This window comes from Rhinoderma darwinii, chromosome 2, assembly GCF_050947455.1.
Source record: "Rhinoderma darwinii isolate aRhiDar2 chromosome 2, aRhiDar2.hap1, whole genome shotgun sequence".
Lineage (NCBI taxonomy): Eukaryota > Metazoa > Chordata > Amphibia > Anura > Rhinodermatidae > Rhinoderma > Rhinoderma darwinii.
This window is the reverse complement of record NC_134688.1, coordinates 292,774,472-292,789,004: the sequence shown is the minus strand read 5'-3', so window position 1 is coordinate 292,789,004 and position 14,533 is coordinate 292,774,472.

The following is a 14,533-nucleotide window of genomic DNA, read 5'->3' as shown; positions in this document are numbered from 1 at the left end:
GCAATCTCTATAGAACGCGGCTTTTAAGGGGTTAATCAGCGGGGACACAGCGATCGGTCCCCGCTGTAGGAGCTGTGACAGCTGTTGAACAAGACAGCAGCGTCACAGCTCCTGTATGTGTCGGGAGGACGGCCGAAACGGCCGTTACTCCCGAGACGTACTATTACGGCATGGAGCGCGAACGATACAGCTGCCATGACGTAATAGTACGTCAAGGAGCGGGAAGGGGTTAAATCTGCCTGCAATTCATGAACATCTTCCATAGACTGAACTATATTACATAGCTTGGTGTCATCTGCAAAAATAGAAATAGTGCTATTAATCCCATCCTCTATATCATTAATAAATAAGTTGAATAATAGTGGTCCCAGCACTGAACCCTGGGGTACACCACTTATAACCGGTGACCATTCAGAGAAGGAATCATTGACCACAACTCTCTGGATACGGTCCTTGAGCCAATTCTCAATCCAATTACAAACTATATTTTCTAAACCTATAGTCCTTAATTTACCCATTAGGCGTCTATGGGGGACAGTGTCAAATGCCTTTGCAAAGTCCAAAAACACTAAATCCACAGCGGCCCCTCTGTCTAGACTTCTGCTCACCTCTTCATAAAAACAGATTAGGTTAGTTTGACAACTTCTGTCCTTAGTAAAACCGTGCTGGCTGTCATTTATAATGCTATTTATTGTCACATAATCCTGTATATAGTCCCTCAATAGCCCCTCAAACATTTTCCCCACGATGGATGTTAAGCTTACTGGTCTATAATTACCTGGGGAAGACCTAGAGCCCTTTTTGAATATAAAAAGGCACCACATTTGCGCTGCGCCAGTCCCTTGGCACTATACCAGTCACTAAAGATTCTCTGAATATTATGAAAAGGGGGACAGAAATAACGGAACTAAGCTCTTTAAGAACTCTAGGGTGTAACCCATCTGGTCCCGGGGCCTTGTGCACATTTATTTTATTTAATTTAGCTTGGACCATCTCTACATTTATCCAATTCAGTATATCAACTGATATATTAACAGCACTGGCACCGGCTACATCAGCTGCTCTTTCTTCAGTTGTATATACAGAGCTAAAGAACCCATTTAGTAACTCTGCCTTCTCTTGATCCCCTGTGATCAACTCCCCATTACCATTATCTAGGGGTCCTACATGTTCAGACCTTGGCTTTTTAGCATTTATATACTTGAAGAATTTTTTGGGATTTGTTTTACTATCCTTGGCCACCTGCCTTTCATTTTGTATTTTTGCTAATTTTATTACATTTTTACAGATTTTATTAAGCTCTTTATATTTTACAAAGGCTACAGCTGTACCCTCAGATTTGTATTTTTTAAATGCCCTTTTTTTGTCATGTATTGCCCCTTTCACAGAAGGTGTAAGCCATGTGGGGTTTAATTTGAGTCGTTTATACTTGTTACCTATAGGAATAAATTTTGCACTATAATAACTCAAAGTAGATTTGAAAATCTCCCATTTATCATTTGTTCCATTATTTGACATTAGCTCTTCCCAGTCCATATCCTGAATTGCAGCCCTCATCCTGGGGAAATTGGCTTTCTTAAAATTAAATGTTTTTGCCCTCCCAGCCTGCGTTTGTTTTTTACAGTATAGGTAAAATGTAACTATATTATGATCACTGTTACCGAGGTTTTCACGAACATTGACATTCCCAACAAGATCTGCATTATTAGAAATGACCAGATCCAACAGAGCTTCACCTCTAGTCGGGTCTTCCACAAACTGGCCCATAAAATTTTCCTGCAACAGGTTGAGGAAATGTCTCCCCTTTGCATCTATTGATAAAGTGCGGAAGAACAAGAGGATTCTAGGAAGAACCATCATTTTAACAGCTGCTATTCTGCTGAACCAGGAGAGAGGCATAAAAGTCCAGCGCAGCAGTTCTGTTTTCAGTTTTAGTTTTAAAGGGAGGAAATTTGTGTGAAAAAGGGTGGAATAGCAAGAAGTGAGGTGGACCCCTAGATATGGCATTTTATCTTCCCTCCATCTCAGCTCAGAGTTCAGTTGTATCAACTTGGCCATATATTGTGGAATGCCGATGTTCAAGACCTCCGCCTTGTCATGGTTAACTTTTAGACCCGAAATTTGGGAAAATTGGCCCAAGACATGGTAAAGATTCGGGAGGGAGGTAAGAACTAAGGGAAGAAGACAACACCAATAAGATGTCATCTGCATATAGTGCACACTTGTGTATCTGCCCCTTAACCTTTATTCATCCTGATCAAGTGGGCCAGGGGCTCAATTGCCAAAACAAAAATAGGGGAGGAAGTAACCTGTGTCATCCCACGGGCTATGGATATACGGTCTGAAAAGAATCCCTTGATCATCACCTAGGCAGATGGGGTCGAGTACAGACTTTTTAAGAGGGTGATAAATTTATCGCCAAACCCCCAATGCTGTAGAACAAAAAATAAATAGTCCCAGGTCAGGGAATCGAAAGCTTTATGCAGGTCTAGCGACAGGCACAGTGCTCTCGTTTTCCGCGACTCGTCCAAATTTGAACGAACAAGGGATATAGGATCAATGATTCTTCTCGTTTGATCAGTCGCTTGCCTGTTTGGTACGAAACCTTCCTGGTCAGGATGAATGTAGTGTTCTAGTAAAACATTGAGTCTCGTGGTCAAATTTTTAGTGAGTATCTTCATGTCACGATTAATAAGCGATATTGGCCTATAATTCTGACAAGAAGAGGGATCTTTACCTGGTTTTGGGATCACCGAAATGAAAGATTTGAGTGCTTCCAGTCCAGGAGAACCACCATCTCTTAAATAATTAAAAATGGTGACCAAATGAGGGGCCAAAACATCAGCAAATTTCTTATTGTATAGGTTAGAGAATCCATCCGACCCTGGAGATTTAGATGGTTTGAGAGCTTTAATTACAGCCCAAACTTCCTGTATCGATATGAGGCCCTCCATATTTTCTTTATGGGGATCCGTTAATGCAGGCAAGGAGATATCCTTAAATAAAGCATCAGCTTTCAATTTATCTAGCTGGGGAGGTGATTTGTATAGGGATGAGTAGAATGGAAAAAATAACTATTAAAAACCTCTTTAGGGTGTTGTGTGAGATTACCGTTCGCCAGCCTGATTTTAGGGACCATAAAATTACGGGACGACAGGAGAAAGTTTTCGAGCTAAAAATGTACCCGGTTTATCACTTTGGCCAAAAAATCTTTATTGCGTCCAACGAATGTGACGTTCGGCAATAGTAGTAATGCACAAGTTAAGTTCCATATGGGCACCTTCAATTTTAGAGCGCAAATCTAGCTTATTATCTGCTTTTTTTTTTTGTACTAGAGCTAGATAGACCGCTTCCTTGTCTTTAAGGGTCTGGTCCCTAGTTCTTTTTTTTTTTTTTAAACTTCTTTTTATTGAACATTTTTTCCAAACAATTAAGTTTGTGGAGAAAATAGAAGGAAAGAAGCTAGAGGGAACAATGTAATACAATCAGCAGTCCAGAGGATCAGTTAGATTTCCAGTAAGCACAAATGACACATCATCAAGAAATTGACGTAACTGTCCAAGCAGGATAAATAGATGGGGGGGGGGGGGGAAGGGAGAGAAGGGGGGGAAGGAAAGGAAAACAAAATAACTTTCATTTTTTTTATCTCGATGTGCTTATGAAGGAAACACTCACATTTTCTTTAAGTTGTATGCAATTCCCCACCCCAGTGAACTTGATAAAGAAAAACATAAATCAGGGATGGATGCGTCCGCGGGAACCAGCCCACCGCACATATCCACCCCAACAGAACCCATCGTATCTATGTGGGGACAGGGGAGGAATAGTAAGGACATGAAGGAGCATGGCTCTCGCCCACACCAGAAAACCACCAGGATCCTGACAATATCTTACATGGGTGCATTCCCCAAGAGCAGCTGTTTGTGGAACCAGACCGTTGGTTCAAAGCATTTCCGTATTTGTACCTGAATGTTTTGTGGGAGTAATGCAATGAATGTTTCCCATGTTTCAAAAAACTGTTGGACCTATAATTCCTTATGGAGAGAGGCCTCTACCCAGTCCATTTTCAAGAGATAGGATAATTTATCCAAGAATAATTTGAAAGGTGGGGGCTGATTAGCAAGCCAGGTTTGTAATATGGCTTTCGTCCCTGCCGCCACCACATAATGCAACAATTTGTGTGCCCCGGGGGATCAACCGTGAACTTCAGGGTCCATGTACCCAAACACCGCCCACAGTATCGTATCAGGGACAAAATGAGTGAGGTGAGTAGTAGTGAATGTGCGTATGCGAGACCAAAATGTACGAATGTGCGTGCACAACCACAAACAATGGTAGAGATTGGCTGCAGATGCTAGACATTTGAAGCAACATGACGATTCATAAATACCAATCTTATATTACAAACATGGGGTCAAATATGACCTGTGGGCAATCTTAAGTCGCATTTCCAGAAAACGGGCAGAGGGAAGACGTTTATGTGCCTAGAGTCGTCAGTATCGTGGTAGGGGTTAGAGTCTGATCGTCAACCGGCCATTTAAAGGAGTCTGGGATTGTGAATAATCAAGGGGAACATGAAGGAATTCGTAGTTTCTAGTTATTTGTCCCTTCGGGGAGTTGGGACTGGAGAATTTTAGAAGCAAATAAGGATTCCATTCCAGGTCTGGCAGTTGCGGCAAAACCTTTTTTATATAACTTGAAGAAAGCTAAAGTGATCTATGTGTAACTCGGGATATTTAGAGCGGAGTTCTGAAAGTATAAGAGCCCTACGTTCATCCTTATGTACAAGCTGCTTTAGGGAGGTGATTCCTAACATGTGCCACCTGTGGAAAATTGCCCGTGGATTACCATCCTGAAAATGATTATTACAGATTAGTGGCAAGTGGAGAGATAAAAGAGGAGAAAGCTGGTGATGGCGACGGATTTTCTGCCATGCTTTCCAAGTGGCAAAAAGTAGCGGGTTAGCTCTTGTCTCTACAGATAATCCCTCATATGGGAGGTGCAGGAGTCCCGACAAAGCCCGTCCAGAAAATAAGCTGGAATCCAGATTGTACGAAGTATAATGAGAGGTGCTTCCAAGCCAGTCCAAGATGTAAAGGAACAAGGTCGCCAGGTTGTACTGCCTAATGTCGGGGAGATTAATGCCCCCATTGGCTCAAGGTTATTGTAAGATCTGGTAGGCTATGCAGGATCCCCCCTCCCCCCACACAAATGTCCTATATAAATAGTTAATGCATTTTTCATCTTTAGGGGTGAGATATATTGGGAGGGTATGGAAAATATATAGAAGACAAGAGAACTCCGTCATCTTAAGTAGATTGGCCTTCCCTAGGTGTGAAAGGGTGAAGTGTTTCCAATTTGAGAGAGTCTTTTCCAAGTCCTCTATATAACGTGCTATATTAAGTCAGTTTAGCAGGGTGTCTGGAGATTTGGACTCCTAAATATTTGATCGCCTGAGTGTTCCATTTAAATGGAAAGGCGGCCACCCAAAGGGGTCTAGAAGGCCCTTGCAACAACAGTTCCTCCGTCTTGTCCCTATTCAAATAGTATCCCGATAATCGGCCCACCTGGTCTAGTTCTTCAAGCAGGGGAGTTACTGATCGCTTAGGGTCCGCAACTACCAACAGGATGTCATCCGCAAAAGTGGCTACTTTTAGTTCTAGATCCTGTATAATAAGGCCCTGAAAAGTTGAGGTTTTGGAAAGGTGACACAGTAAGGGATCTATGGAAAGATTAAACAGAAGGGGGGAAAGGGGGCATCCCTGCTTGGTGCCTCTAAAAATATCTATAGGGGCAGAATTATGCCCATTGACCACCACACAGGTCGCCGCCCCCACGCGAAGGGACTGGATGCAGTTGGTAAAAATAGAACCCACCCCCATATGGACCAGCACCTCATTAAAAAATGGCCATGCCACCATACGCTTTCTCGGCGTCGAGACTCATTAACATAGTCACCGGTTGCGCAGAGTCCTGCATCGCGACCGTAGCGGCTATTGCAGATCTAATATTTTTTATACAAGTCCTACCTCGTGTAAAACGTGTCTGAGCATCAGACAAAAGATCAGGAAGGAAGCATTGCAACCTATCCGCCAGTATTCTGGCCAACAGCTTGTAGTCGTGGTTTAGTAACGAGATAGGACGTTATGATTGAGTCAGGGAAAGATCTTTGTGTGCTATGGTAAAAGCACTGTGCGTGATTCTGTGAAACGGTCAATGGGCATGGAATGTAAAAACACGTCATTATATAAATGAGTCAAAATGGGGAATAGCTGAGGCACCAAAATGTTATAGTATTCCGATGAAAATCCATCTGGACCCGGAGTCTTCCCATTAGAGGCTGTCGAAATAGCTCGCCTCACCTCATCCCCCTGTATCTCCGCATTCAATAAAGCTTGTTGTTCTACAGAAAGGGAGGGCAATTCAACCATGTCCAGAAAGTAGTTAATGTCTGGGGGAGAGGACGAGGCTGCCCTATAAAGATCCTAATAATAATCCGTAAAAATGTTTGCTATTTCTGTTGGGTCAGTAGAGACAATGCCTGTAAGGGGATTACGTAGGGACAAAATAGGCTTGTAGGGATGCTTTTGTTTTGCGAGGGTCACGAGTAGCTTACCGGTTTTATTCCCCCACCTATAAAACCTGTTATCCGTGGATCTAACCTGCCAATGTGATTCAGTATGGATAAAAGTGTCTAACAAATGTTTTGCAGTTTGGTAAATCTGCTGGTTGAGTGGGGTGGAATCATCTATATAGGTTCTTTGGGCCACTAGTAGATCCTTGTATAGGGCATCAAAACGGGCTTTCCGTAGTTTCCGCTTACGAGACAGATATCCTATAATATGCCCTCTCATCACTGCCTTGGAAGTTGCCTACAGGAGTGGTACATTGTCCAAATGGGGGGAGTTATCATCCAGATAGTTGCCCCAGTGCATGTAGAGATATTGTTTGAATTCCTCAGATTCTGCCAAGTAAGCGGGAAATCGCCATATTCTAGGTTTTGGTGAGGAGTGTGAGATTGATAGTGTCATAGTGATCGGAGCATGGTCCGATATGGTGATGGGGTGAATCCGGGAGGAAGAGTGGGAGTCAAACAAGGACGTTGATATTAGAAAATAATCTATGTGTGAGAATGAGTTATGAGCAACCGAGTGACATGTGTATTCACGCGTCCCCTCATCCAGTACCCTCCAAGGATCGCATACAGTGAGCGAATCCATGAATAGAGCAAGAGAAGAAGTGGCAGCCTGAGACTGAGGGGTAGGAGGAGACCTATACACAGCGGGACATTGCACCAAGTTTAAGTCATTCCCGATAATTAGGCTATGTCTAAGGAGACCCAATATTAGTTGAAGAATTTCTGGATAAAATGCCTGCTTGTCATGATTTGGAGCATAGATATTGACCAACAAATAAGGGACATCAGCTATCTTTACGTGTAAAATGAGGTATCTACCCTGTGTGTCACTATAAGAACTTTCCAATGTGTAGTGCAAGCCCTTTTTAAAAAGGATCGCCACCCCCCTGGAAGAGGAAGAATGCGAAGCTGAGAAGCAATCGGACAACCAAGGGGCCACCAATCTGCTCTGTGTGCCCGATCTCCAATGAGTCTCCTGTAAGAAGAGAATATCAGGTGAGAGCCGTTTAAGGTGATTCAGCACCTTCTTCCTCTTCAAGTGTGTATTCAAGCCATCCACATTCCAGGAGAGAAATCGTATATGGGGAGAAGTGTGATATGTGTCAGAAGTGTGTGTAGGTTGGGTACTCATCCCCTGTCACGAAGTTGGATCCAGGTCAGATTATGAAACATCCGGCTGCACCCCGCGGTCTCAGCAAGACGCGTGCCCCGCCTAATCCCAAAGGTGTGTGTAGCGTCGAGAACCACGCCCCCAGTCATCTGCAAGAGAAAAGAGTTTAGCACAAGCGAGAATAGTAAATACAAAATAAACATGTAAACCACATTGATGGCAAACCCGGGAGTGGGTAACAAGATATTTGCCATCAAAGAGGTAGAACGTCTACAAGTAACAATTGTTAAACTAGAAGAACATGAAGCACATGGCCATATGCCAAGTGTGCGAGCTGCCCTCTTTCAAAGACGTGAGTCATCCAGCACCATTTTTCTCCAAGCGAAGTCGCCGTCTGGCCTGCACAGGATCCTCAAAGATGAGCGTTTGGTCACCATCCTGCACCTTCAATTTGGCTGGGAACAAGAGTTGGAACCGAGTGTTCCTGTTATACAGTAGACGGTAGATTGGGGCAAAAGCTTTGCGTTTCTGAGCGATCACTGCCAAGTAATCCTGGAAGATTAGGATCTTGGAGTCGTGGATGAGTAGTTCCCTCTGTTGTCTGTAGGCCCGTAGGACTTTCTCCAGTGAAAGTATTTTGCAATCACCGGACGAGGTCTGTTATCCCCGCATTTCGCCCAGCTCTGGTAGGGCCCAGTCTGTCTGCCCTTTCTATCATGGGCGAGTCACCACCAAGCTCGATGTTCAGAGCTGTGGGGAGGTCTTTACAAAGATAATCCAGCAGTTGTTCACCAGTCACCTTTTCCGGGCCCCCCATGAAACGCAAGTTATTACGCCTCTCCCTGTTCTGCAGGTCGTCCAGCTTGTCTCTTAGTTCTTGGTTAGAGGCCTGTAGTCGCTGTACATCTCCCTCCATTGCGGACACTGACGTATCTGTTGTTACAACCCTCGTTTCCAAGTCCGCAATCTTTTGAGAATGCGATATAAGTTGAGCCAGAGCTGCATTAATAGAAGTGTGCAATACCTCCAGTCTTTTGTCAAAAAGTGGCAACAACATTTTAGAGACCTCTTGAGCTACCAGGTTGGCATGGTGGGTGTCCATCTCGCTGCTGTGCTGCGGACTAAATTGTGGAGACAACCTTGGTGGCGCAATGTCCCCTCCCAGCGACACTTCTGGTGAGAACTGTGGTCGAGAGGATGAGGCTTTGGCAGATGAGGATTTAGGAGCCTGCTTGTCCCCTTTAGCGCTGCTCTTGGACTTCTGCATTTCCAGAAGATGGGAGGAGTCAGACAACTGAGAAATCTGAGAGCGGGTGGATCTCCCTCCTGTAGATTTTGTTCGATATTTGTCCATGACACAGTCCCCAAATCGTGAGGCGAAGAGCGAGCACCAGGGGGGCATAAACAGAGGGATATGATGAGGAAGCTCTCCAGTGGTGTGTCACATAATCATTGTGGCATTAGGAACATGGTGCTGCAGTCCTAAGCATGTGAAATCATGGTGAAGGGCCGCGCTGAACCATCAGCGAGTTATAGTAAGAAAAATAAACAGTCACAGAACTATCCAGCCTCAGTATGAGATGATCCAAAACAGAACATATGCGTTCCTCAGCACTGATATTCCCAGTGCAATACTGTGAACCCTGAGGGGCATACAAGGGTGCAATACAGGCAGATGTAAGCATAAGTGGCACCAGAATTGCTGCCACTACTTCAATGGCCCAGAGCTTCAGGGGCACAAAACTCAGATTGGCAGGAGCAGGAGCCCGGGGAGTCAATCTGTACGCCCACTGTGTCGCAAAGACCAGGAGATGGGAGCCAATGAGCACCGCCGCAGTGCTGAACCACGTGGTGCCGGCAGTATCACTCAAAATGGCGGCCATTGTGAATATGCCTGCCGCTAGATAACAACAGCCGCTGGCTTGGACGGGAGACACCTCACAAGATGGCGGCCGGGATCACAGACTGCCTGTGTGGGAGACAGCACTCCTCACCTGTAAACCCCTAGTTCTTTTTAGTTGTGAAACAACCTGAATGAGTTTCCCTTGGCGGCTTTATGGGCCTCCCAATTAATAGCTAGGCAAGTGTCAATCGCACAATTAGTTCGGAAGTAGTGTTCGAGTTTAGTTAAAATTTCTTGAGAAATCTGGGGATTTGTTAGAAGGGACTTGTTCAAACGCCATGAACAAGACCCAGTCTTAAGCCAGAAGCAGTCCAGTGTAAACAAAACCTATTTATGATCGGACCACGAAATGGGATGTATTTTGACATGGAGAAGACCATGTTAGACCTGAGACGGAAGGAAGAGGTGATCTATGCAAGAGTAAGATGAGTGGGCTTGAGAATAAAAGGTGTAATCCCTGGTGGAGAGATTGACGGATTTACAGGCATCAACAAAATCATGGGAGTGTAAGAGTTTAGCTAATTGTAACCCCTGTTTATGGGGGGGGGGGGCGAAGAGAGGAAGGACCTGCAATCGATTTATCCAGAAGGTGGTCAAGCGCTACATTAGAATCCCCACTACCAAGCAAATGTGGAAGTAATTATCTGAACATTGCATTGAAAAAAGTTAATTTGGCCTTCATTTGGGGCATAATAGGAAATAAACGTGACCTGGGTGACCTGGAGTGTACCATTTATGAGCAAATACCTGCCCTCAGGGTCTGCCACCATGGTTTGATGTCTGAAGGGAAGGTTTCTTATGAAAAAGATGCCCACTCCTCTCTTCTTTTCCGCAGCTACCGCTAGTTAATGTAACGTCTATGGCCACGGCCCGTCGATCGGTCGTTAACTGCGACGGCCGTGGCCATGGACAGCTTACCTGCCTGCAGCATCATCCCCCAGTCAGGCGCCGGCACTCTCTTACGGATTCCGAGTGTCTCCGGTGGGTGCGCGCGCCCACGCGTGCACGGCCTTAAAGGGCCAGTGCGCGCGTTTTTGCAAAAACTGAAATCTGGCCCAGGATGCCCTGGGCTATAAAAAGGGCTCTGCCCTCTTGCCCTTTGCCAGAGCGTTGTTAGTTTTCCCGTTGTTCGTCTTGCTTATGGTCTCCCAGTGTTTTCCAGCCTCCCAGTGTACCCTGCTCCTGTATTCCGTATCCCGTATCCTGTTTCCGTGCTACCTAGTGCTATAGCCGTGCTGTGCTACCTACCGTGCTGTCCTACAGTCTACGCTGCCCTGCTACGCCTCACCGAACGACTTCCCACCGCCTGTTTCTGGACGTGTCCGCCTCGCTACTGCCTACGATTGCCTCAGGTACTCTCGCTGAACCATTGAACTGTGTACTTTCCGGTTTGGCTAGCTGCCATCCCCGCTACGCGGCACGGCCCAGTGGGTCCACACCCCGCATCGTGACAGTTAATACAAAGGATAAAGATTATGCATAAATTTAGGACAAGAGGTAGTGGAGAAATGCAGTTCCTGTAAAAACACAATATCACAATGCAAGGATTTATATGTTTGGAATGCTTGATGCCGTTTAGTCCGTGAGTTAAGACCTTGAACATTGTGAGAGATAATCTTAAACAAGGATTGTAGGTAAGCCATGACTAAAATAATCACAGAAATCACAATTTCTAAGACATCCGACCATCATAAGAAGGGGACAGGAAAGAAGGGGAGAGGAGCAAAAATACGAACGAAAAGATAATGACAAAAAATTATCTAGGTATATATAGCAAAATTTAGAACGAGGCCCAAACAGGACCATAAGGGATGTTGAGAGATTGCCACCGAGGGAACAATATAATATCAATGTGGCCTCTTAAGATCCCAAGGAGGGCATTCCATCACCCAACGGGAGAGCCAGCTCTAAATTACTCAGCCAATATCTAGCTGAAAACAACAGCATAAAATATCACAGTAGAAAAGGCTATATTAGTGCAAAAATAAACATTAATTTTTAAACAGTAAAGGGAACTTATACGTATGTGGGGAAAGTTCCAATCACAGGATCCTGTAAGAATCATGTCAGGAATGCATGAAGTACCTACGAGTTCAAATAGTAGCAGTCGAAGGTCGGGACGAAGATTTGGAGCTCCAGAGCGGTTGAAGACGAGCTGTAGAAGAGGAGGAAGCAGGCAGTGGTGATTTCCTGGGTGGAGGTGTACCATCCTTTGAAATAAGTCCAAAACGTTCCAGAATGTACTCTCCTTCCTGGAGAGAAGCAAAACTTTATGGTTGATTACTATAGGAAAATGTGAGATGAAAAGGGAAGGCTCATATATATCTAATCTCCCGGTGTACCAGGACTTGAAGGAGAGGTTTTAATGAACGACGCCTCTGGATCGTGCGAGGAGCCAGATCAGTGAAGATCTGTATATTGCAGTTACGCAGTTGCAGGAATTCTGAGGTCCTGGAAGCTAACAACTGTCTTTGGGCTGTCCATCTGTGCGGGGAGCTGTAAGTGCCCTATGCACTCTATCAATATCAAAATAGCGGTCAGGAAAATCAGGAAGGAGATGATTGAAAGATCATGTACCGCAGCTTCTAAATCCAGGATGTTTTCTGACAGACCCCATATGCAGAAATTTTCCAGTCTGGATATATTTTCCATATCTCCAAGCTGAGTGGGCTTCCTCAAGCTGTTGGTATATATCCTGAATGCGGTCATAGTGCTGGTTAACAGTTGTCTCTGTGTCATCGATTTTAGTCTCCATATCTTCCATCCTAGACCCTAGAGCAGGGGTCTCAAACTCGACCGGGTAAGTGGGCCGCATATAGAAAAAATGTGAAGTGGTCGGGCCGCATTACTTTCAAATTTGATACAATACAAAATTATGGTTAATCAATTAGTTATTTAAACTACTATAACACTATATTGCTATAATAATAATACTACATTACTATAATAATACCGCTAGGTTTAAAATTTTAGATATTTCTCCACGTTCTTATTTCAACAATCCAGCTTTCCAGTTTAATTGTCGCTAAATGCAGTCCGGCGGCTCAGTTAGCACACATGTCAAGATTGGGGAGCCCCTTTTTAGATAGTGCCACTGAGCCCTCGGTGGATGCTGCCGCAGTGCCCTCTGTAGATGCTGCCACAGTTCCATCTGTAGATGCTGCCACAGTGCCCTCTGTAGATGCTGCCACAGTGCCCTCTGTAGATGCTACCACAGTGCCCTCTGTAGATGCTGCCACAGTGCCCTCTGTAGATGCTGCCACAGTGCCCTCTGTAGATAATGCAACACACCCCTAGATAATGCCACAGTGTCCTCTGTAGATGCCGCCACAGTGCCCTCTGTAGATGCTGCCACAGTGCCCTCTGTAGATGCTGCCACAGTGCCCTCTGTTGATGCTGCCACAGTGCACTCTGTTGATGCTGCCACAGTGCCCTCTGTTGATGCTGCCACAGTGCCCTCCGTAGATGCTGCCACAGTGCCCTCTGTAGATGCTGCCACAGTGCCCTCTGTAGATGCTACCACAGTGCCCTCTGTAGATGCTGCCACAGTGCCCTCTGTAGATGCTGCCACAGTGCCCTCTGTAGATAATGCAACACACCCCTAGATAATGCCACAGTGTCCTCTGTAGATGCCGCCACAGTGCCCTCTGTAGATGCTGCCACAGTGCCCTCTGTTGATGCTGCCACAGTGCCCTCTGTTGATGCTGCCACAGTGCCCTCTGTAGATGCTGCCACAGTGCCCTCTGTAGATGCTGCCACATTGCCCTCTGTAGATGCTGCCACAGTGCCCTCTGTAGATGCTGCCACAGTGCCCTCTGTAGATGCTACCACAGTGCCCTCTGTAGATGCTACCACAGTGCCCTCTGTAGATGCTGCCACAGTGCCCTCTGTAGATGCTGCCACAGTGCCCTCTGTAGATAATGCAACACACCCCTAGATAATGCCACAGTGTCCTCTGTAGATGCCGCCACAGTGCCCTCTGTAGATGCTGCCACAGTGCCCTCTGTTGATGCTGCCACAGTGCCCTCTGTTGAAGCTGCCACAGTGCCCTCTGTTGATGCTGCCACAGTGCCCTCCGTTGATGCTGCCACAGTGCCCTCCGTAGATGCTGCCACAGTGCCCTCCGTAGATGCTGCCACAGTGCCCTCCGTAGATGCTGCCACAGTGCCCTCCGTAGATGCTGCCACAGTGCCCTCCGCAGATGCTGCCACAGTGCCCTCCGCAGATGCTGCCACAGTGCCCTCCGCAGATGCTGCCACAGTGCCCTTCGCAGATGCTGCCACAGTGCCCTCCGCAGATGCTAACACAGTGATGTCAGGGGCTTGCCCAGAGCTGGAGTCCCGGAGTAGAGCCGCTTCTGGCACTCTGCCTTGGATTCCAGCTCTGCTCCTGACATCACTGTCCATTTATGGACAGTGATGTCAGAGGCAATCCCAGAGCTGGTGTCCTGGGCAGAGCGCTAGTAGGCTCTTCCTGGGACTCCAGCTGTGCTCCTGACATCACTGGGGCTCCTGCTCTGGGGAAGCCCCTGACATCATTATCGATGTATGGACAGCAATGTCAGAGGCTTGCCCAGAGTCCCGGAGCAGAGCCGATACTAGCGCTCTGCCCGGGACTCCGCTCTGGAGAAGACCCTGACACACTGTCCATATATGGGCAGCGATGTCAGGGAATTCCACAGCGTCCCGGAGCAGAGCCGATACTAGCATTCTGCCCGGGACTCTGCTCTGGGCCGCGTGCTTGAGACCCCTGCCCTAGAGCATGAAAGTCTGCCTTAAGTTCAGAAGTGATCTTTACACATATTTTTTCAAGCTCTTGCTGTAAGAGTTGTGAAAAGCGTGCAATAAGTACTTTGTCACCAGAATATGCCCCAGTTCAGGGG